This window comes from Pseudophryne corroboree, chromosome 2, assembly GCF_028390025.1.
Source record: "Pseudophryne corroboree isolate aPseCor3 chromosome 2, aPseCor3.hap2, whole genome shotgun sequence".
Classification (NCBI taxonomy): Eukaryota; Metazoa; Chordata; class Amphibia; order Anura; family Myobatrachidae; genus Pseudophryne; species Pseudophryne corroboree.
Window position 1 is genome coordinate 323,653,991 of NC_086445.1, and position 23,804 is coordinate 323,677,794.

The 23,804-nt window shown below is 42.1% G+C and overlaps 1 long non-coding RNA gene across 1 annotated transcript; it reads left to right on the forward strand.

The window, feature by feature from the left end:
• The first annotated feature begins 758 nt into the window (after positions 1 to 758).
• LOC135050775 (uncharacterized) lies at positions 759 to 23,404 on the forward strand. Its single transcript, XR_010241808.1, has 3 exons — positions 759 to 899; positions 17,491 to 17,687; positions 22,843 to 23,404. It is a non-coding gene; the product is annotated as an uncharacterized LOC135050775 (long non-coding RNA).
• The last annotated feature ends 400 nt before the right edge of the window (positions 23,405 to 23,804 follow it).

Sequence of the window (23,804 nt, forward strand, 5' to 3'; positions counted from 1 at the left end):
TGCTCAGTGACAGGAGCCGAGTGCTGCACTGTTACATTATGTGCAGCACCTGTCACTATGTAGGAGCCGGCACTGCAGAAAAAGCACTCTGCGGGAGGCAGCACGCACCTCCTGAGCCCCCAAGTGATGAAAACGGGGGTCTGGAAGTGAAGCCCCACCCCTCTTGTGACACCCGCCCCTTTTTCTGGTGGCGCCGCACAGGGTGTATAAGGCGTAAGTGACGCCTCTGCCAGGAGCAGAGCATTCTGTCCCTCCTGGAGATGGTCATGGTGGAAGGTATTGCAAAGTACAACTCATTGCAGCCAAATATTGCACAGACATACCCCCGCTGCATAGAGATTACCTCTCTATTATCAGTTTTATTCCCAGGCCCGGCGACAGAGGGAGACAAAGGGGACATCTGTATAGGGCCCAAGGATCAGAGGGGCCCCGAGGATCAGGGACACACAAATAAAGGGGCAGCAGCAGATATTAATACCCTGTAAACTGCCTGATCTGCCAAATTAACTAAAAAAAGAATGAACCAGCCAGCCCCATTAACCCCCCTCTTCCATCCTCTGCGCTGTCGCTAAGGGGTCTATTCATGAAGCATAAAAATGTGTGGAGAAGTGAGCCTGTGGAGAAGTTGCCCATGGCAACCAATCAGCAGCTCTGTATAATGTTATAGTACACAAAATATAATTGTTACTTCAGTGCTGGTTGGTTGCCCTGCCTCTAGCTGACACCAGCCGTGCAACCTGGGAAACCAACTGCTGCTGTTAGATGCCACAAACGCCTGGGTAGTTAGCGCCAACTGCAACATAGCTGCCTGCAAGACAGCCAACTAATGCCCCCTCACTGGCTTCATTCCCTCACCACTACAGCCGCTCTAATACAGCTCCAATGCAGCAACACAGCAGGTAACATAGGGGGACATTTACTAAGCAGTGATAAGAGAGGAGAAGTGAGCCAGTGGAAAAGTTGCTCCATCAACCAATTAGCAGCTCTGTATAATTTTATAGTATGCAAATTATAGATGTTACTCCAGTGCTGATTGGTTGCCATGGGCAACTTCTCCACTGGCTCACTTCTCAGCTCTTATCACTGCTTAGTAAATGTCCCTCATAGTTAGGAGTGAGTTCTGGAAGGGGATCTGCAGACAGGGGGCCCTTATTTAAATGGGGGCATGCTACCACCCACAGTCTCAGTGCGAACCTACATTTTCCCACCGGCGGCTCATACTTACAGTATACCCTAGTGTGACTGACAGCTCCTATGGTCGCCAAATTTGTCCATATATAATATAAAACATTTTAAATTCTAAACAAGCAGATTTGCTTCAAGTTTTATGCCTGGAAATGCATGAATCTGAAGAACACTAAATAAAATGTTACAGATTCCCAGCATCTTGGCATACAATTTTTTAAATTATTACATACAGTAAGATTACATTTTTGTTTCCATGGAAGATTCACATGGTAGATTTAATCATTATTATCGTTTTTGCTATAATGCTGCTCATTCACTTGAAAATATTATCATGTGATAAGAATGTGAAGCATTTAAAGAGACATTATAATTACAATGATATAACATGCTTTACATTGTAGTGATTTAAGTTGTCTACTTCCTTACACACAAAATGGTTAGTTGTTTCTTTCATTCTTTTGTTCAAGCTGATGTATTCTGTTCTTATGACCAGGAGCACTGGAAATGCTGAAGCGAACTCCAGTGAAATTTGCACAGGAAACCCATGTGCCAGCTGGGGTTCTGTCCACTGGCAGAATATCATGTGCTGCTGTTATTGGGAGGAGGCAGGGTGAGGCTGTGCCTGGCAATGCCTTTCTGTCTTCTTGTTCCACTTTCAAGGGAACGCTCCCTTTGAGCTGTAACCCTACCCAAATTTAGCTATAATGCCCAGCAATGCACTGATCTACCCTGCGTTGTGAGCATATCTCTGGTCAAGGTGGCTCTTATCTCTGAATGGACCTTGGCAAAAATATTTGTACATGGATACAAGGGGAGTCATCTTTTAAAACGAAAGTGTTGGCTGTTTCTGCAAAGGGGAATACTCCCGCATTGGGTAATGTGAGTGTTTCTGCAAAGGGGAATACTCCCGCATTGGGTAATATGTTTCTGCAAAGGGCAATACTCCCGCATTGGGTAATGTGAGTGTTTCTGCAATGGGGAATACTCCCGCATTGGGTAATGTGAGTGTTTCTGCAAAGGGGAATACTCCCACATTGGGTAATGTGAGTGTTTCTGCAAAGGGGAATACTCCCGCATTGGGTAATGTGTTTCTGCAAGGGGTGAGTGTCTGTGCTGTATTTGTGGGATTCTCTTTGCAAAGCAAGGTATCTCTCTGCAATACGGTAAAGTGTCTCCACAATGAACGTTATCTGTAATACAGGAATGTCTATATGTAAACAGTAACATCTCTGTGTAATGCAGGTTATCATCATGCAATGCAGCGTAAAATTGTCCTGTCTATATTACATACTCAGCTGTATAATGAAGCTGCATAATACAGTGGGCCATAGATGAAGTGCAGGCAGATTAGGGGGCATGTCTCAAATTTCACCCCTCTCCTGGAGTATACACTCCTATAAGAGATCAAGGATCTCTAGCGACAGCCCTGGGTAGGATAGGAGATAATAGATGGATTGATGAGCTTTGTATCCACCAACAGAGAGTTGGAAAATAATGCAGACAAATTTGTCAAATGCATCTTTATAGAAAGAGATGTTCAGATATCTTGAATATACACAATGCCTGTTCCATGGATCTTTCACTCTTTCTGCAAATATATTCCTTATTGTTGTCTTGTCTGTCCCCTCCAGCTTCACATTTGTACTCTTGCTTTAACAATGCTTTTTTAACGCTATCATGATTGCAGTATGTATGTAAGACATTATATTATCTGATACATATACATTGTTGTGTTAAGTGTTTTTTTATTATTTGTTTATATAATGTTATTAATGTTTTTTATATAATATTGGTGTGGCAGCCATCTTGGACGTATGCTCATTTGCTCTTCTAAATAATCACTCACATCAGTTTCTGTCCAATTGGAGCTTACAGTCTAAATTCCTCACCACACTTGGCAGATGCCTATTGAGCTACCACTATGCTTTTGAATATGATTGTCATTGTCATTTAGCATGTGCTATTGAAACAGCTCATCGTAAGACTTTTTCTATTTAAGGGGGAATTCAATTAGCAGTGGTAATTTACTGCAGGCTAATTGATCCCTTGGGACTATTTAATGGGCCCCGAATGCAGCCTGCAGGCTGCAGTTAATAGGGCTTTCTTTTCGGGTCTCGGGCTCAAACTCGAATAGAAATCCCCAATAAATAGCCTGTTATCAGGTGCCCGAACCATGTTGACACATAGATCTAGGAACTTATCCCGGATTTTACTGTATGTGTTATCACCCGATAACAGGGTAATTTACCAGGCGAGAAAATTACCGCCTCTAATTGAATTTCCCCCTTAATATTCATTTTTATTTGTTGTCCTTCAGTGGAACCCATAGTTGTTTAGTGGAGTTTGCTCAATATCTGAAAATACTAAATTCAATTAAATAACAAGCTAACTATGGGATGTTTAAAAACTATTCAGCAACTTGACACAGCAAACACTTTATTGACTAGGATATAATTTGATCTGTGGAAACCTCGGCCTGTGTATCAAACAGAGCTAGAGGCTCACTTGCTGGAAAAGGTTCCTGTGTTATCACATGTTTTATAATAGCAAACTATACATGTTAATGGACAGAGGCAAATTTAGAGTACAGTATGTAAAGTTTTATTTTAATAAAATGTACTAACCATTGATGAACTATGTATGTATGTATGTATGTATGTATGTATGTATGTATGTATGTATGTATGAGTTACATATACTGTATAGCTTTCTGTTTTTCATATAAAACTATTTATTTGAATAAGGAATACTTTTGAACATTGTATTTGAAGCAGTGCCCATTTTAAATAGTTGTAAAAAACCTCCATCATTGATGGCAGGGGATATGATTTCTCCATTCACTGTGTCAGTAAGAACAGGAAGAAATATCAAGTTACAACACAGCCAAAGGGACAGATCTGTTTACTTCACTGATTTAATTGATTTGCTGAGATCACTCAGTTGCAGGGTCATGAAACATCTCTCTTAATTGACAGAAATATAGTCCTTGCCAGGCTTATTAACCCTTCTGTGTGCATTAGAATTCTAGAGTCACAGCAATGCACCACACCAGTCTGGGGGCAGTAGAACAAAGGTACAAAAAGAACTGATTTGTCAATAATGGCAACTGTAGTATAAACTCTTACTGATGAATTACTATTAAATGGGTTTAAATTGTTTGTAGTGTTATTAAACCAGTAAAAATGCTAAATAAAATGCACATATTTTTCCAGAATACAGCTACTGTACTCTTTACTGTACATAATGAATTATTACTCTCATGAATCTAGAATACAATGCCTACCCACATTATACTCACATATAATGCAGCCCTTAAGGGCCCTACACACTAGCCGTTGTGTGAGGGTGATATGAACGATCTCGAAGAGGTGGGGCAGATGCTGAGAAGAGGGGAGGCAGATGCTGGGCAGAGAGAGAGGAGGGGAGGCAGATGCTGGGCAGAGAAAGGGGGGCACAGATGATGGGCAGAGAGAGGGGGACAGATGCTGGCGTGAGGGGGGAGACAGATGCTGGGGAGAGAGAGAGGAGGGGGGGGCAGATGTTGGGCAGAAAGAGGATGGGGCAGATGCTGGGCAGAGAAAGGGGGCAGATGCTGGGCAGAGAAAGGGGGCAGATGCTGGGCAGAGAGAGAGGTGGGGACAGATGCTGGGGAGAGAAGAGGGCAGATGCTGGAGAAAGAGAAGGGGGAAGGCAGATGCTGGGGAAAGAGGCGGCAGATGCAGGGCAGAGAGATGAGGGGCATCAGATTCTGGGGAAAGAAAGCAAGGGGGAGCAGATGTTGGGGAGAGAGGGGGCAGATGATGGGCAGTGAGGGGGGCAGATACTGTGCACAGACTTTATATAGAATGAAACATGTACAGTAGCAGTGAGAGACAGAGGCTGCTTAGAGAGGTGGCAGAGTTATGCAGGAGCTATGGAGACAGGCGCAGTTACTGTGGAGACAGAGGAGGCAGGCTTAATACTCACAGACAGGGGCCATGCTGTGAGATCCTCTGTGTACCAGCAGGGGTCAGAGGAGCATGTTACAGCTCCTCCAATCAGGGGCTCTTCTAATCAGCATGTGCCGAGTTCCTCCAATCACAGCTCGGCACATGATCTTCTGACCCCATTGCTGAGATCAGTGAGGAGGAGACTGAGGCTCGGCACCGCTGTGAGTTGGAGGGACTTCCCCTGCTGCTGCTCTCTCACAGGGAAGGATGTACTAAAGGGAAAATACGGTAAAACCCCCGTTTTCGGGGGTTTTACCGCATTTTCATAAGTACTAAGACCCCACCACCGGGTTTACGCCGCCGGGGGTATCACCATCTTTTGATGGCAATACCCAATAGAAGCCTATATGCTTCTTACCGCCGCCGTCCTGCGCCACTCACGACGACCTCCCTCTGGCCCCCCTCCTCCTCTACCGCAGCACAGCCTTGTCTCCTTCTGGCTGCAGGGGGGAGAAGGAGGATCACTGGGACTCCCTGCACGTCACCTCCTGGGGCTAGGAGGTGATGGAAGCCTGCTCAAACCTTCTCCTGCGGACCATCACTGATCGCAGGACACCCCTTGCATTGCTTTGAGATACTAATCGCATATGTTAGTACATATGCGATTAGCATCATTGCCATGACCAGCGATGACCCACGATCATTGATAGCACATCCCGCCCACAGTGAGTAATATAGGCTCTAATTCCCCCTCTCATCCCTCTGCTGCCGGCGCCACTGCTTGTCATGCAGTGTGACAGGCGTAGCGGCAGCAAAGCAGGGAGAGCACCCATCTCTGCGCCCCCCTACTTTGCAGACTGTGCTTAGTGGGTGGCACCCTCTGAAGTTTCCGGCGCCTGGAGCTTGCGCTCCACCGGAACCACCCTCCCTACGCCCCTGTGTGTATGCACCAATGATGAACGATGCATGGCCCCACAGTCATTCATCGTTGGTTCTCCATCGCTTTGCAATGCCTGTCAATTTGGATAATGATCGATCATCATTCAGATCGATCATCGTCAAAATTTAATGCATCGCCCAATGTGTAGTTCCCTTTAATTGTTCAGCACATTGCACAATCCCAGGACAGAAGTTGTCACTACATGGTGACCCGCCCACATCCTTGTGCTGCCTGTATAATCACCAAAGATTTAGGGAATGGTCCACTGTAGTAGTATGTATTAGAAACCAGTATCTTATTGCAAATGAGTTGTTCTATGGCTACTTCAGTAAGGTTATCATCCTTCAGAAATATAGGCTGATAGTATCTGTTACAGAACCCACCAATTTCATTCTTGGTGCTCTGTGCTCTATATTATGAAGAGTATGTCATCACACATACTGTACCACAGTCACAACATTTCATTGTACTGTGGCTGAAGTGGCTTGCAGTCTTTATTTGTCAAATAACAATTGCTGTGATTCGGGAGTGGGGGGGGAGGGACACACACAATATATTAGTCTGCAAACTCATTACATTTCTCAGTTGATATTCAAGTACTTTTAGGAGAATATATATATTTATTTACCTTACTGAACTCCATTCCTGGAGGCTTTTCAGGTATTCAGGTTTGGAAAGTATCTCTTATCCCTTAAGTTCCCCTTCTATGGCCTTTTTATTCACTTGTATGTATATTCTGGTCTTAGAAACATATCCCATTCCCCAACTGGAATTCTGCACACATATTTTTAAGTGTTTTTGTTTTTCTTCTTTGGAGACAATTGTTCCCAACACCTCTTTGGGGGTATTTCGAGTTGATCGCACGTAGCAACTTTTTGTTGCTCGTGCGATCAACTAGAAGCCTCCTATGGGGGAGTGTATTTTAGCATAGCAGGGCTGCGATCGCTTGTGCAGCCCTGCTATGCTAAAAAAGTTTTGTGTAAAACAAGACTAGCCCTGCAGTTACTTACCCTGTGCGATGGATCCAGTGATGAAGGTCCCGGAATTGACGTCAGACATCTGCCCTCCAAACACCTGGACACGCCTGCGTTCGCTGCTCCACTCCCAGAAAACGGTCAGTTGACGCCCCGGAATGCCTTCCGCCTGTCCCTCTTCTTGCAATCGAGGCAGCAATCGCTTTCTTCGGTATTCTTGTCGTTGCCCAGCGACAACCGTCAGCCGGGCAACAACGCGCGTGCGCATTGCGGCCGGCGCACATATGCAGAACCAACCCATTTGCTCCGCTGCAACAAACAGCAGCGTGCGAACGGGTCGGGATGACCCCCTTTGCCTCTTGGTATCAACTGAATTCCTTTAGGCCCCACCTTCTCAATATTCTCAATACAATGAGCCTGCCTACTCATAGTTTTCTTTACTGTACCATTAACCTTTTCCTGGATTCCTCTTCACTTCTGAGTCTACAGTACACTTTACCAATTCCAGAACCAAGGCCATGTCTGTGTAATTATTTGTTAACTATTCAAGACCATATGCAAACCAACTTCTCATGGAAAGATAATACTGAGATGTGTTACTCAACTAGAAACCTGCTCTGACATTTAAATAGTGCCTGGGTAACAAGTTTTGTGCCCACAGTTCCCTGAACTTCTTCATAATATGACTGTACTATTGTGAACCAATCTTGTCTCATTTTGACTTTATTCACTCATGACACTTGATGCACCCATCTGCTGTTTGTCTTTGCTGCCAAATACTGTCTTCTGTGTTTATGGAATCAGCCACTCTTATATATATCACTGAAGCTCAGCTATTGTCGGAGAATCTCATACTCCTGCCCACGAGCGCTCAGCACAATACTGTCAGTTCTCCTGTTAGCGGTGGACTCATGTGGCCAGAGCTATGGAGGGCGCATAGAAACAGTTGGTAAAGGGGAAGGGAGACAGAGATGATAGGTGGATCGGAGTACAGTCCCCAGCCTTCCCCCAAAAATAAATGAAATGACTAAACAGTTAAGCATTTATAAAAAAAAAAATATTAATAGTAATTTTATGTGAATGATACAATGATAAAATGATTATTTATCATCTTCGTCATACTGTTGTCCCTAAATAAATTAAATATTGTTCTATGAATAGAACATTCTTTTTTCTTAAATGAGCTTTAGCATCATTCATCCCTGAATTTCTCTGACCAGATGAGCTATAATGAGTCCCATAGATCGGGAAAGCCCATCTCATTTTTCTAAAGCATAAGTAATTGGCTTACTGAATTTTGTGTGACCTCCCCTGGCAATGTAGTATCTATATGTATTTCCAAATGAATGTAGTAAATTACTACTATGCTTGTTCCACCAATGTCACAGTTTCTTTTAAGGGTTTCTTCTAGTTACTAATCTGAGTTTGTACCTTAGAACATTCATATGTTATGAAAGTAATGACAAAGCAAAAGTTTTTTTCCGATGACCTGCATGGTGATAAATAAAATAAATTTTCAATGTGATCAATGGGAACTACATGGAACAGATGAAAACTGAATAGAAGAAGGGACCTAGCTGTGTTTTCAACTTTCGACCCCTCAATTTTTCTTTTTCATCCTGGGTAATATAAAGTATCTGGGAATGAAAGCGTTATCATTCCCAGGCATTAAGTGGAATATTATATTAATGGGCATATGTACTCATGGACAAAACCAACATTTTTGCATTAACCTCTATTTATCATTAGTCATTTTGACATTGTAATTAAGGAAACTAATAAAATACAACATGAAATTAAAATTCTGCTTTAGAAGCATGATACATTTGAAAGTGATAAATTGGTAATTTATGCAGAATTGCATCAGTTCTATAATTATTATTTAAATAATATTGGTGTCATTTATGATAATGCTGCTCAGCTATTTCCACCTCTCTCGTGATGCTAAACCATGGTACTATTTTTTTGAGACACACTGGGAGCTCTGGGTAGTCAAAGTGTTCATTGTTCAGAATGATCCAAAGTTGTAAAGGCAATGTTTTGCCTGGGCCCACACAATATTTATTCAAGTTCTAATGGGTGAATGCTGGCCAGCTCTGGTCCATATATAAGGAACTAGTTTTGGCATCTGAGTAGGGGAAATAGAGCAGTGTACAATTTATTTGTTATAGATACATTTTGTTGGTTTAGCAGTGACTGAGGTGGCAGCTCTGAATATAACTACAGTACATTCCAACCTGGTATATATACTGTACAAAATATTGTTCCATGATTGATGCAATACCTAAGAATCTAGACATTACTAGCACCTTTTTAAAGTCTGCTTTTATTTTATGAACAACCTCGAGCTCAACCCCCTCAAAACTGTCGAGATGATAGTGGACTTCAGGAAGAAGTCATCTAGTGCACCTCCGCTAACGATTGCTGACAGTGTGGTATCGCTAGTGGACTCCTTCAAGTTTCTAGGGACCACAATCTCCCGGGACCTTAAATGGGGGTCCAACACTGACGCCACTGTTGGGAAAGCGCAGCAGAGGTTGTTCTTTCTCAGGCAACTAAGGAAGTTCAACATCCCACAGAAGCTTCTGCTACTCTTCTACTCCGCGATTGTGGAGTCGGTACTGTGCTCCTCGATACTCGTATGGTACAGCTCCGCCAGCGCGAGGGACAGATGCAGGCTCCAAAAGGTGGTCAGAACCGCAGAGAAGATCATCGGGGCCGACCTTCCCTCAGTCCAGGACCTGTACTTGTCCAGAGCTAAAAAGCGGGCAATGAAGATAGTAAAAGACCAGCTACACCCCGCCCACAGCATGTTTAACTTGCTTCCTTCAGGCAGGCGTTACAGGGCCGTCCCTGCCAGGTCCGCCAGAAGCCTCAAAAGTTTCTTTCCCCAAGCGGTCCGCCTGCTGAACTCCTGAAAATTGACTGACTAGACGTACATGTAACTCACTTGTGTTCCTACCGTATACCCTATCTGTGTGACTTTGCTTACCCCCCTACCTGCTTATCTGTTACCTACTTGGCTGTTGTAAAGCAAACCGAAGACAAATTCCTAGTATACGCAAGTATACCTGACCAATAAACCTGATTCTGATTCTGATTGTGATCTTTGAGTAAGCATGCTGACAATTCTTACCTTGATGGGCTTCCAGTGCCTAGGTGAATAATACTCAAGTTTGGTTCTATGCATTTTATTTATTTTGCAATACAGTTTAGTTTTTATGGGCTAAAATAACATAACATTTTATTTCTTGTTCCTTTAGATCGTTTATGGATAATTGGTATTTTGGATAATTGGCATTCTGATAAAGTGGCATTATACTGTAATTTCTTTCAGCCCTCTCTAGAATACTGGAATCATCATAATGTTTAATTGAATTGAGCATACAAAAGTTGCTTTGCATGAGACTCATTAGCAGTAATTTAAAAAAGAAGATGCGGCACAGATAATTCACCAACAACTGGAGGAGTCTAGTTTGTTTGGTAGACTTACCACCTAGCAAAAGCTGGTGAGTTAGGTAGAAAGCCTCCCAACATAGCATTGTTACAACATGTGCTTCATAGCAGCAATGCATCTATTTGTTATGATGTTTCTATCAGTGTCAGAATGGATGATGCTGTGCCCATCTCTATGACAGACTCTCTACAGCTGTCATCTTGATGCACATTGGACATCCAAGCCTTGTTGTCTTCCAAGCCCCTTGGGGGCTTCCATGGGCTGCTTAAGACATACTTGAGTCTAGTGTGTTGCTGATCAGCTAGGTGTTTGACATGTTTCCTGGTTCTTCTTTGTGCATGGGTGCCTCCATCTTGATTTATATCAGCTGACACTCTGTTCTACAATCGCAGGCTGCTTTGGAATCAGCTGACTCTAGCTACCTATCAGGACAGAGGGAATCCTATTTAAGGCTGCTGCGGAGTACAGACTAGTGCCAGAACAACGCTCTCTAGTTACCTACTACGGGCTCCTCTCCAATACTTCTTGGAGTGCACCAGTTCCCAGTGTATTCCTGTTTCTTGTTCCTGACTCCAGTCTGCTAGAATCTGTGTCGGGTATACACACTGCATTCCAAACTGCAAACACCAGTTTTCATTCTACACACTGCACTTTAGTTGGTATACACACTGCACTCCAAACTGCAAACACCAGTTTTCATTCTACACACTGCACTTTGGTCTCCAAAAATCAACACTCATTCTATAATGTTCATTTCATTCTCCAAGCATCAGCATTTATTCTACACAATGCACGTTAGTCTACCAGTATACCTTCTACATGGTGCCCTCCACTCTGAAAGCTTCAGTATCCATTCCACATAGTGTACTACATTCTGCTAGCACCAATGGGGGTAATTCTGAGTTGATCGCAGCAGGAACTTTGTTAGCAGTTGGGCAAAACCATGGGTGTAATTCTGAGTTGATCGCAGCAGCAAGTTTGTTAGCAATTGGGCAAAACCATGTGCACTGCAGGGGGGCAGATATAACATTTGCAGAGAGAGTTAGATTTGGGTGGATTATTTTGTTTCTGTGCAGGGTAAATACTGGCTGCTTTATTTTTACACTGCAATTTAGATTTCAGTTTGAACACACCCCACCCAAATCTAACTCTCCCTGCACATGTTACATCTGCCACACCTGCAGTGCACATGGTTTTGCCCAACTGCTAACAAATTTGATGCTGCGATCAACTCAGAATTAGGCCCCATGTGCACTGCAGGGGAGGCAGATATAACATGTGTAGAGAGAGTTAGATTTGGGAGTGGTGTGTTCAATCTGCAATCTAACTTGCAGTGTAAAAAATAAAGCAGCCAGTATTTACCCTGCACAGAAACAAAATAACACACCCAAATCTAGCTCTTTCTGCACATGCTATATCTGCCTCCCCTGCAGTGCACATGGTTTTGCTGAGATCAACTCAGAATTACCCCCAATATCCATTCCTTGTTGTGAACTTAAGTTTGCAACTGTCAGTACTTATTCATACTTTGTATTCATCAAATACTCTCTGCAACAGTGTGTGGAGCTCTTCACTTGCAAGTTTCTACTTCAACTATATACAGTTGTTCTAAACCAGTTCCTGATCCATCCAGGACTGTATGTGTTTGCTCGTAACACTTCCTCTCAGTATACCTGTGTATATACCCGCTACCCTTATTACTCAGACTTCTCCTCATGAGGAGGAGCCTTATCAGGCCTTCAAGCTTCCTACAGTCTTCAAATACCCAAGCCAACCCTCTGGTTCCTGATCCAAGTTCAAAAAATCCCAGTGACCTGACACCCCTTTATTGTTCAAAACTACTACAGAAGTACCACTGAAAGAGTGTTCTTTAATGCAGGCTGTTATCAGGAGAACTAATGTTTAGAAGAAAACAAGAAAAATCTGTTAGACAGGTTTTACCTTCTTCTACAGCATGGGTCTTCAACCTGCGGCCCTCCAGCTGCTGTGAAACTACACATCCCAGCATGCCCTGCCACAATTTTTGCTATTAGGACATGCTAAACCTGAGAAAAGGCATGCTGTAATATGTAGTTTCACAACAGGTTAAGGGCCACAGGTATTTTTACTGTAGAACATGGGTCTTCAACCTGTGGCTCTCCAGCTGTTGTGAAACTACATATCACAGCATGCTCTGCATCAGTTTTAGCATGTCTTAATAGCAAAACTGTGGCTGGGCATACTGGGATGCGTAGTTTCACAACAGCTGAAGGGCCGCAGGGCATGCTGGCATACAGTAATGCTTTGTAGTCATTATAAGGGAACACTGTTCCATGAGCCACTACCTTGAAGAAAAAAGCCTGTAAGTAGAGATTCCCATTCTGAACCCATTTTGAAATCACAAGATTTCTGGATTACCAGAACCAAATTTTGGGATTACTCCTGGGATTATGATTAAATTATTAAATGTAAAATATAAAAATCTCCAACAACTGGAGCCACAGAAGTGACAGCAGCTCACCAGCCAGGAGGGTACATTTAGATGGTGAGCAGTAGTTAGTGAGCAGGGATGCTTTAGTGGCAGCAAAATCCTGTGCAAGCAACAGCCACGGTGGTTTGCTTCACGCCACCAGCCTGGATGGATAACCTAATGCCATTCCTTGAAGGAGACTTAGGGCTGATTGCAGCACCTTTGGAAGCTCCTTCTTTCAGCCCTGCAAGCAAATGTGAAGCTTTTTGTTAGTAGAATATGTTATTCAGTGTGAGTGACACAGTCGGCAGCCACATAGAGCACGCATGGGTAGCCTATGGCCACATGAAATACTACAGGGTATGTGATCATCCTTGTGCCAGCCTAAATATTTAATGGGTTTCCAGTTTGCATCCCAGACCAGTCTGCCCCTATATGGAATCCTGTAATACCCAGATTTAATGGTTTTAATCCCATGTATTTTGTGGACAAAAAAAAAAAACAGCTGGGACCCCAGTTATTGGATTGCCTACCTGTCAGGCTCTTGCACCATAGATTGGGAGTGTGAGAAGTTGACAAACTTATTGAGATTCAAAAAGCTAGAATGGCCTTAGTAAGAAAATTAATTATATAACAAAAAACTTAAAAGGAAGTGATCACAAATGGAAGCAATCTATTTTAATGTAAAATATAAAATATGTTAAATATGTTCAAATTACTTATACTTGTATATATATATAAAATAATATCATATACAAAAAATTAAAAAATAAACATGAGCATATGAGAAATTATTACAACAATCCAGATGTCAGCAAAAAAGTTCAAAGGAGTTGGAAATAAAACACTGGAGGGGCATCCAGTTAGTCCCCAAATTATAATTTTTTGTAATGTCTTTTTCCTCCAAGTTATTCAATTAGCCTTTGTTTTTTTCTCCCAAAACATTTTTCAATTTTTGAGCGAAAACACATAGGTTCCGTAAAAAGTCATGGACCTATGTGTTTTTGTGGCCACGATTGGGTAAAAAATGCCTGCTTACAACAGATTTGGGGGCAAAACAAAATCCCTGATAAGTGCCATCATCGGGGCTAATTGGATAGCCCCGGGGGTGGTAATTAGCTGCGGTAAATTACTACATCCAATTGGATACCACCCTGAGCGGGAATTCAGTTACGGGCAAACTTTTTCACCCAGCCGAATAAGTGCGTCAGCAGTCGCACTTTACATCAGCCCGCTCTTGCTCAAAAGTGTTCACTACCCCATTTGAGATTCAACCGGCCACAGGCGAAGGGTGAAAGATGCAGTGCCATTGCAGGCATTTAAACACTGTCCCTTTGCCTGCAATTGAATCCCCCCCTTCCACCTTAAACCACAAAGAAACCAAGTAGCTGCTTGCTTCTTAATGAAAGATACATTGTATTGCCTCCTTTCATGTTGAAACTTTTAACTGTCGGTCTGGTTGATAATCTGCTTAACCTGGATAAAGAATAGTGCTTATGAAGATGAGCCAGAAATAGTCAATATCATGTTAACACCTCAGAGTCATTTGAATTTCTGTAATAGTAGATCTAGTTAATTAATTGCATAGTTCACATTGTACTCTAGAGCAAGGAAAAGTAGAATTGGCTGAATTGTATAAAGGCTGGACCAGTTACCTGTAAAAATCAGTACGGTTCATTCAGACAAATGGTCAACATCAGGTCCCTAAATCACTATAAAAAAAAAGGTTTTTAAAGAGGCATTCCATTATACATCCTATCCATTCACCAAAATCAAAGACAACTTTTAATTGTAAAGATCACCTTTTTCAATCTCTTCTATTGCTGTTTGGCCTGCCCATTGTCCCGTTATATATTCACTTGAGCCAGTGTCACCTTGTCAGCAGTTATTATTTGAAATGAGCTAAAGTCCTATCAGATGCTAATATATTTTTATGATTAATTTAGATAATTCCTTCTGCTTCTCTCTGGCAGTTGCACCTTATTTGTCCCCAGGTTTTCTGTTTGTCCCACTCATATTCAACGAATCTCAGAGTATCCAAAGATACTACAGTTGGGTCCGCTACATCTGGGCAGCTAAAATTTCTCTGACACAGTGGGTGAAACAAGAGCTGTCGCATTGGTGCAGTCTTCCTTAGCCTCTTCCACGGCCTCAAATCCCGTTGTCTACACAAACATTAGAACAAAACTGTCTCAAGTGGGTTGGGGAGGTTTCTCTCAAGACAAATCAGTCAGATCCTTTGGAACAGTTTAGGAATCAGCTCTATTCATAAATCTGTTCAATTAGCATGAAAAGCCTTAGTTCCACAGCCGGTTAATAAAAAATAGACCAGGAGAGTGCCAACAAATTCACAGATTTTCATCTCACCAGTGTATTGTCCAAGACAGATTGTCACTAGCAGGCCTGCCATCAGGGGGGTGCTGAAGGCACAGTAGTCCCGGGCCCGGCCTCTCTAACAGAGAGGAGAAGGCCCGGGCCGCTCATGCCGCCGTCCACCCGCCGCTCTGCTCCGCCCCCTTTTCATGCTCGAGTTCTGACACTGTCACAGTAGGTAGGAGAGGATGCTGCAAGCTTCATTTGAAAATGTCCCTCCCAAAATTGCCGCCGCCTCATAGGAGACAGTTATTAAAGATACTAGAGGAGGCTCCTCTAGTATCTTTAATAACTGTCTCCTTTGAGACGGTGGCCATTTTGGGAGGGACTTTTTCAAATGAAGCTTGCAGCATCCTCTCCTACCTACTGTGACAGTGTCAGAACTCGAGCATGAAAAGGGGGGCGAAGCTACGGGAATGGAAGGGGCGGGGCTACGCAGGACCAGGCTGGCTGCTACCACAGGGACAGTGAGTAAGAGAGAAAGTGTGTGTGTGTGTGTGTGTGTGTGTGTGTGTGTATTTGAGTGTGTGTGTTTGTGTGTATGAGTGTGTGTGTGTGTGTGTGTGTGTGTGTTTGTGTATGTATGTATGTATGTATGTGTCTGTGTGTGTATGTATGTATGGATGGGTATGTGTGTATGTGTGTGTGTGTGTGTGTGTGTGTATGTGTGTGTATCTGTGTGTGTTTGGTCATTATGTGTAAGCGCCGCTACTATTGGAGACATGTATAAGTGGCATCGCTACAGGGGGCAGTTTGTGTTGAAGCGCCACCGTTACAGGGGGCAGTTTGTGTTGAAGCGCCACCGCTACTGGGGGCAGTTTGTGTGTAAGCGGCACCGCTATTGGGGGGCATTATGTGTATAAGCAGCACCGCTACTGGGGGGGCATTAATATGGGGCAAAGGGTATTAATATGGTGCAAGGGACATTAATATAGTGTTGCTCCGTATGTGCACAGGATTTATTGATTTTTTAAAACATATATTTAGTTTTTGACTTTATATATATATGTTTATTTTCTGTTAAAGGGGAAGGGGGGCTACTATTTTGTCAGTCCCGGGCCCCACAATGTCTGATGGCTGCTCAGGTCATTAGGAAAACACTGGTCCTGATGCAGAGTTGGAAGTCATGGACAAATATACATCTCCATAGAGATGTATTTTCTCTTACGTCCAGCTCAGCATAGCCCGCATTTTTGTGGATACGCTCTCCGTGAATTTTGCCTGCATGAGGCTCAATTACATCCCAGTTACGCCACTTCCATCACAAGTGTAGATATGATTGCAGCATGTGACTCTGCATTGCTGACACTTCTGTACACCCATTTCAGGAGCATACGCTCCTCAAATTCATGCAAGATACTTTTCACAAATGAGTGTACAGTTAACTCTCTCAACACACCATACGGATATTTGTTAGAGACACCTGCTCATTGCATGTAGATGGCAAAACTACTGGTTTAGTAAAATATTTACTGTTAGCATCACCCCATTTTCTTCAAGGGTACTCTAAAATTGACTTTCCATACATTTTGGAAAGTATCCTGTAGCCTATAACACACTGTTCCTCTAAGGAGAACTGCAATGCTTAGTACATAAAGTGTAAGTATAAGAGCAGCTTCCTTCTCGGTAAAACTAACTTTGCTGATATTTAAAGGGGGTTTGAATTACAATTCAGGTCATTTATCCTCTACATACACCTGGCTACTAAAATTATTTTGATCCTGGTTTATTGAGGCAAAACTACCCAAGCAATGTGTGGCTAATATTCCTGCCACAGATTCCTGCCACAGATTCATTCCACCATGTGTATTACTATTAGTGATATATAGTTTTTACACTGATGACCCCCTCTACCCTGGGTCTGAGGTCTATGTCATTTTTCTGTTTATATCTGTGATTTTTGGGGGGATTATTTATTGCATTGTAGAGTTTTTTGTCACTTTATAAATACACTATGATGCTGATGATGATGATGATGATGATGATGAAGACGATGTACTGTGCTAGGAAAGGATTGTTTATTGCACACTGATTGAATTCCACAGTTTATTGCTAAAAAAGAAAAGTCCATGAGAATGAACCTAAGTATTTGTGTTATGTGCATGTGACCAAGTTGGCCCTCTCCACCTTTATCCAACCACCTCACAATGTAATTATGTCTTTCTATGGCACTATGGCAGGAAGAATATTGGCATGAGTGGAAGTGATAGCCACAGGTAATGGCTGCAAGAGACCTTAGCTGCACTTGGCAACAAAACACGATGCACAACCAGATTAAAAGTAACTGCCAGCTCTGAGCTCTTCCAATCTTCCATGGTCCTTAAACGAGTTGCCAGTGTCACATAACGGTTAATGGAGCCCTTCTGCAGAGGAAAAAGTAAGCTTGCTTAGAGCAAAATAGTACTATAGTACGTTGAGAGGGGCAGATGTCTGAAATGGAACGTGCCGCTTTGTGGAATGGCAGTAAAAGCAATCTGGAAAGAATGCAGTACTTAATGTGCCTTGTGTGTAAGAGGATTAGATGGAATTGTTTTCTAACATTAATTATAACAACGTTAGAACTTTATACAGAACATTATTATAAAAATAAGTTCATGTTCATTAAAACGCTGCATGTTGTATTATGCACCACAAGTATCCATATCTAGTGATATTTTTTTGTTTCTAAATAATATACACATTTTTTAAATGTTTTCTTAAAGTAACAAAACAATATCTTTAATAAGGTTTCTAAAACTTAAGATCTGTTTGGTCGGCTTAGGAGGTTGTTTTCTGTCATTATACTGTAGAAGAGATGCAAGCTAACTACATTTTAATGATATTTAAACATATTAAATTTCATATATGCTTATCTAAAAGTTGATTAAGTTCTAAAGAAGAAACATTAATTTCTCCAAATAATATATATTTTATGAACATAACATAACTTTAGACTTATTTAAGATTAAGACAACACTGGCATTAATTGAGGGAACAATGTGGGTAATTCAGACCTGATTGTAGCAGCAAACTTGTTAGCACTTGGCCAAAACCATGGGTGTTATTCTGACCTGATCGCGTATGGGTCTGAACTGCGCATGTGGTGGCACCGCAGTCTGCCGGCGCATGCCAGACAGCCGACGGCTGTCTTAGGCTAGCAATCGCCTCTGCCTGATTGACAGGCAGAGGTGGTCGCTGGGTGGGAGGGGGCGGGCAGGTGGCGTCTGGCCGCCGTGTAGGGGACACGGTCCAGGGGGATTATTATGTTTCTGTGCAGGGTAAATACTGGCTGCTTTATTTTTACACTGCAATTTAGATTTCAGTTTGAACACATCCCACCCAAATCTAACTCTCTCTGCCAGTGTTATATCTGCCCCCCCCCCCCTGCAGTGCACATGGTTTTGCCCAACTGCTAATAAATTTGCTGCTGCGACCAACTCTGAATTACCCCCCATGTTTTCTATGTACACCTTGTGGGAGACTTATTAAGCAGTGATTTAGTCAATTTGACTTTCAGCTGGTTTTTGTGTGAATTTATCAATGGGAAAAAACTGATGAAAGATAGCAGAAATAAAACATTTTTCAGACATGATGAAACAAATCGTCAGATCTACTGTATTATTCTGTGGTTCCGCAAATTGCCACCAAACACCAGAATAAAGAGATGACTGGCTGGAGAGATTGCCCATGCAGTTTGAGCTACAGCATCTGGCCATTCAGAACCTACGAAAGGGGGATCATAGACTGATTTATTATGCTGCCAATGATAACTGGTTAACCCCTTCAGTGCTAATGATGAGTGGGTCTCACTCTTGTTATGTACATTTAGGGGCCTATTTATCCCTGAAGTCAGCAGCTTTTGGGTAGTACACACAAATATTAAGTATCTCCAAGACTATCGTACTATGGGGTAAATGGATGATATCGGCACATATCGTGCCAGTATCACTCTTCCCGCTTCACCTCTTTACCAAGGCAAAGCGGAAAGCACTAACGCTGGGATGTATGAACATCTTGGCTGCCGGAGAGGGGGAGTGAAAACTCCCCACTCTTGTGATCCCTGTCAGCCTCCACAGCTCATCAGCCATCAGCCTAGTGCTGATGCTCTGTCTCTCCTCTCCAGCCGGCTCACTGGGAATGCATAAGATTTTGCAAGTGTCATGAGATCTTATCTGCAGCCCAGAGCCGGCGCCCGCCACAGCCAGGGAATGCTCTGTCTCTGCTATGGAGATAGGGCATCGTCACCTGCAACTGTTGAAATTGATTACTGCAGGTGTCGGAATGGTCAGCACTGCTAACTGTTCATACATTGCCCTGCACATTGGCATGCACTCTTATAGATAGCAGCGTCGATATGGACAGGAGTGCATGGCGCCACTGTCACTGTACGCAATGCAGCATTAATATTTGGGGGAAGTGCTATCAGTGTACATAACATGCACTGAAACCTCTCCCCCCTCCCATATCATCGATTCATACATTTACCCCTATGTGAGGATTGCCGGAGATATCTCCCTCCATTTTCATCTGCAAATGCATCCTCCATAGGTTAGTATGGTGGCTGCAGTGCTGCCAGATTAAGCAAGCTCCAGAATGCAAATGGAATTACCCTATAGTAGCCTATGGGCTACTAATTCACAAACGTTTCTGAAGAGGGAGCCTTTTTCTCCATCTGCCCCTGGTAAAGCATGCTCACATGCACATTGGCTGCTGGGGAACCAAACCTGGTTTACACTGCTTCCAGCTCTTTTCCAGGGTGGGCTCTTATAAGTAAATGTGCTTTAAATATTAATAGGAGTTAAGGGTGAGATGTACTAAGCAGTGATAAAAGTGGAGAAGTGAGCCATTGGAAAAGTTGCCCATCAGCTGCTCTGTGTACTTTTATAGTATGCAAATTATAGATGTTACGTCAATGCTGATTGGTTGCCATGGGCAACTTCTCTATTGGCTCACTTCTTCACTTTTATCACTGCTTAGTACATGTCCCATGTCACTAAGCCCCACTCCACACAGCAAAATACTGCAAACAAAGGTAAAATGGCAGGGAATAGGGGAAAAGAGCACTAAAAGAAATCAATCTACACAGTTCTGGCACCCAAAGTCCTCTTTAACAAATGATATGGCCCCTAAGAAGATATTCAGTGGTGATTGTGTAGGACCACCATAGAATTACCTCTACACTGCATTATTCATAAAGAAGCCCAGGGATGGGGTAGGAACTCCACCATAATGGCTTCAATAAACTCAGAGATGCACTCATTAAAAAGCCCAATTAATAGTTATCATCTGGTGATCACCAGACAATAACACATTGAGAAATCCAGATATGTGGGTGCGGCAGGGATTCTGAACCATGAAGTCAGGTCCCTCCAGGCAGATGCATTTTGGAAGCGATTTATGGTAAAATGCCCACACCACACTGTTATTGTATCTTATCCATGTCTACACCAGGGGCATTTTAACAGAGGAGGGCGCCCATGTGCAGACTCCGAGTGGGCCCCCTCCTCTCCACAGTGCAGTAGGCTCCAGCATTGTGCCGGAGTCTTCTGAGTGGGCACAGATCTCCGGAAACAAAGCGCCTGCCATGTTCCAGAGGTTAATTTCACCACTGCATATGCACAGTGGCCATTTTGGATGTGATTATTGCTGCAGCTGCAGCGCCTGACGCGGGGCTCTGGAAAGGTATTAAAACATGGGTGCAACGTATTCAGGGGGGCCCTGGACCCAGGGGGTTGTGTGCACCGCACATATTGCGCCCATTATAGAAATGCCAATGGCTACATGTTCCTTTTCCACATCTAAACTATCCATGCAAACCCCATCCTGGCCACTTTATTGGAGAGAGTTGCAAGGTAAACTTCTATGTGAAAAAAAAAATAGCATTGTGAAAAGATGAATATGTGCAGTAAAAAAAAGTACAAGATACTAGTGAAAAAGCTGCACTGCATGGATTATGTTAATTTAAAAAAGTATACAGAAGGGATTATGTATTGTGTTTTGGACCCTGCTCCAGACACATATTAGGAAATCCCTGATGTTGACTTGGACTATGAAAGCAACCCAGGTTGTCCTCAATGTGTGTTCCTTCCCAACATTTATAGAAAAGGAATACCCATGCCAGAATACTTCTTGGAAAGGGGACAGTGATTAGTGTTAGGAGTGAATATGGAGACCATGGGGTATATATAATAGGGTCCTAGATTGGCAGAGGGGTGGGATTTCGGGCGAGAATAACCATATTTTCAAAGTAGCAATCATTCGCAAGGTAAAACCCAGTTGGTTTTGCCTTGTAAATGATTGCCACTTTAAAAATATGGGCATTCTTGGCCGACATCCCGCACCTTCAGCAAACTTGGATCCTATTACATATACAGGTTGAGTATCCCATATCCAAATATTCCGAAATACAGAATTTTTTGAGGGAGAGTGAGATAGTGAAACCTTTGTTTTCTGATGGCTCAATGTACACAAACTTTGTTTAATACACAAAGTTATTAAAAATATTGTATTAATGACCTTCAGGCTGTGTGTATAAGGTGTATATGAAACATAAATGAATTGTGTGTATGTACACAAACTTTGTTTAATGCACAAAGTTATTCAAAAATATTGTCTAAAATGACCTTCAGGCTGTGTGTATTAGATGTATATGAAACATAAATGCATTCTGTGCTTAGATTTAAGTCCCATCGCCATGATAGCTGATATCTCATTATGGTATGCAATTATTCCAAAATAAGGAAAAATCCGATATCCAAAATACTTCTACTCCCAAGCATTTTTTTGATAAGGGATACTCAACCTGTATACCTGCACATATTTAGCAATGACCAATTTCTTGTTCATCAAAATAACATACGAGCAATCGCAATAACAGGGGTATCAACGTTTCGGTCCCATGTAGGACCTTTGTCAAGATATATATATATATATATATGTACATTTTTTTATTTAACGGTCGTTTAAATATAACTATATAGTCAATTGTTAATTTCCTTGACAATGGGTATTTGTAGTGTCATGAACAGCAAACAATCACAAGCCCTGTCCCCCAGTTGAAGAGGTAATTGATCCTTTTTTTAGTTACGTTCATACTTAATATGTAGTGCACAGATTCAACTACTGTTTATTATGTCATAAATTAATGAAAACATTGCAAAATTTCAAATGCATGTCAACAGCAACAATTTTATTATGTTTATTTACATCATTAAAAATGTAAGCCTCCAATCAGTTTAATCAGAAACATTCTTCCCATTTGTACTTTGTACGTAACACACCATTAGCCAGATGTCATTCTCCATTAGGATCTACAACATTGACATCTGCTGCCTGTGTGGATGGAGAACACGGGGTAATGTTGTAACTGCAATTTAACAGACCCATCTACCTCTGCGTGTCTCTATTATTATCATGTAAAATAAAAAGAAAACATTGAATTTGTTACAAAAAGAATCTGATAAGAACAGAGTCAATGAACCTTAAAAGGAATATGAACAAATTGCGAGGACATCCTGGCTTGTCAGAGTGACTGTAGTTTTGTTACTTTTTAGGGATTCCGATGATAAGAGCACGTCTCCAAGGAATTGAATTTATGAGTGATCTGAAATCAGGCCAGTCAAGCTGAAGACGATGTGTACACTAACCTGTTCACACTGAATAGTCCCCATAAATAATTTACAGCTATGACTGCTAGCTATTATTACAAAAATACCGGACTGCATTTTGACACATGCATCTAGCTTGTAAGTCAATAGAAACATTCACCTAGCTTGTGCCGACCACACTTAGAGGCATCCATCCGTGGACGTTTTACAACAATGTAATTTACCACTTGGAATTTAAATTGACAAAGTCTTTCTTAAACAATGCTCATTTTTTTCCTCTACATGCATAATATTGATCCTTAATAGCCTTGACTTGTATTTGTTTTCTTGGCTTTGTGTTTTTAAAGACCTTTGATGTTTTATTAAACACCCTTATTTCACTGCAGCCAAGTGTTATGTACAGTTGTTTGGAGACACAATGAATCTCCGGCTAGATTTTTTGAGGGTTTAAAAAAGAATGTTCTTGACATTTTCCTTCATTTTGTTTTTTCTTTGAGCTGTGCTAGAGTCACCAGAAAGTACTTCATTATTGCTTGATTTGACCTGAAAGGCTGTCAGGTAGGATTGAAAGAAAGGAAAAAATACCTTTTTTGCAGGTCAGCCGTCTAGAACAGTTATTTTTACTGCATATAAAGTATGTGTATTTTAAACAAGTAACAATAGTTTTGTTATTATTTTTAAAAGCATGCATTGTGTTGTTTATATATTTTCTATACAAGTTATTTGTGTTTTATGTGTATTTTCTTTGTAACAGTCTGTAGTATTTAATTTTGTTGGTATTACATGTGTAGTCAATAGTCAAAGACAAGGCCATAAACAGAGGTGTGCAAGTGGTGTCATCGCACAGAGGGCAGAGCTCTGGGGCAGCCCTGTCGCTGTCCCACGGCCCCTGCTTCTGGCTAGCAGAG